Source organism: Oryzias melastigma, linkage group LG19 (assembly GCF_002922805.2).
Source record: "Oryzias melastigma strain HK-1 linkage group LG19, ASM292280v2, whole genome shotgun sequence".
Taxonomy (NCBI): Eukaryota; Metazoa; Chordata; class Actinopteri; order Beloniformes; family Adrianichthyidae; genus Oryzias; species Oryzias melastigma.
The window spans coordinates 17,687,946-17,689,980 of NC_050530.1; positions in this window are offsets into that span (position 1 = coordinate 17,687,946).

The following is a 2,035-nucleotide window of genomic DNA, read 5'->3' on the forward strand; positions in this document are numbered from 1 at the left end:
TCATTTGCAGCTGGGTGCCTCTCAGTTTGCATTTTTTCAAAGACAAAAAAATTAAGAACAGTCAGAAGCTTTTTGTTCTATGTTTAATATTGAGATAAATAGCAGCTCAGGATATTGGGTTACAGTTGAAAAGTTTTGATTTTATGAATACAAATATTAAGAGTCCACAGAGAAACAAACTAAACAAAAAAGTATATCCATTCGATCCAGTTAAAATAGTAATGTTTAAATATCTTGTGCTGAACATATTATTCCTTGATTTAAATAATGGCACACTGTGTGCTCTCTTTAGACTTTTTGTCTGTGATGATTGCAATTTTACAAATATTTTTTCTTTTTTAGTGAACTACACACATTATAAAACAGTTATCATTAAAATAACATAAACAATATACAGTAAAGTGATTATTGGTTATTGCACATGGATAGTGGTTAAAAATAAAAATAAATAGTTGAAAACCTTATGTACAGATATTGCAGGTGTTTAGAATTTTCCATTGTGCAGTCTGACAGCTGCAGGAAGGAAAGACCTCCTGAGTCTCTCCTTCACACATCGAGGGGGAGCAGCCTGCTGCTGAAGCTGCTCTCCAGGGCAGACAGTGTCCTGCAGGGGGTGGGACACATTGCTCCGTATGGATGACAGTCTCTGCAGGACCCTCCTGTCACCCACCTCCCTCACTGAGTCCAGAGAGCAGCCCAGGACAGAGCTGGACTTCCTGATGACTCTGTCCAGCTTCTTCCTGTCCCTCTCAGTGATGCTGCTGTTCCAGCAGACCACACCGTACATGATGACTGATGACACTACAGAGTCGTATATATTATAACATTTGGGGGAGTCTTCATGTTTACATATGTGTATATTACTTTTAGACAGTCAGCAATTTTACAATTATTGTAACACCACATTGCTTATATCAACCTAAACACACCTCAGGTGCTCTTGCTGAGATCGCTGAGCCACACCTTAGAAAAATATAAATGTATAGTAAAATAAAAGTACAACTAAAACTTAAAATAAATAAATAACATACACATCAAGAAAAATATTTAAAAAAAATAACTTTCGCTTTGAGATCGATAAATCTGGATTTTAAAAAAACTTCCTTAAAAAAAGCCTCCAGTTGACATAATTTCTGCCGGAAATACGTCACGTCTATCCGCCATTCTACGTCCATCACGTCCATACGTCAAACCGCCATGACAGCCTGCAGGGAGGTACTCTTGAAATTATTTGCTGAACCCCAAATTAGCATACAATTTTTCAGTAGACTAAATTAGTCAAAAATGTTTGTTGCTAAAATAGAAGCTAAACTCTAAATTAGCCCCAAAACACTAGTAGATAACAAATTAGCCAAAAACGTTAGCATGTTGCTAAAATAAAAGCTAATCTCCAATTTTTTTTTTAATTACTATTTAATTTTTCTTCAGCCAGAGAGCCACCATGGAGACATAAAAGAGCCACGTCAGGCTGCAGACCCCTGAGCCAGTGGGAGAGAATGAAAACCATTGACTGTGTTTGGAGAACTGGACTGAGCGAGTTTGACGCCATGCCTTACTTCCAGCTCCAGTGAAATGAAGCCAATTCAGACGCCATCTTTCCCAATATGGATATTTGCAAATCCAAATATGGAAAATTTAAAAAAATAAAATTGAAAAATTAAGGGCAATATTTAAAATTTGGAGAAAATACACAAAAACTGTTACCAATTAAAAAAATAATGTTTATTTCAATTTTCAACTTTCTTTTTTTCGTTTTTCCCTGTTTACTCTCAGTTCTCTGTTTTCAGCTTCAGTAAACCTTTTCAAGCGGCGTCACACATCGCTGGTCATCTGTAGAGTCGCTCTCAGTGTCTAGAGCGGCAAAGCTGACACTGAACGCTTTTAAAGCAATTAAAGCAACAATGACTTCCTGATTGTGCAATACAGAATGTCATGTTTAAATTTAAGTTTGACATGCATTCCAGATTCCACCACTAGACAGTCAAGTGGTTATGGCTGCGGACTCACACTCAGAAGGTCATGGGTTCGAATCCTG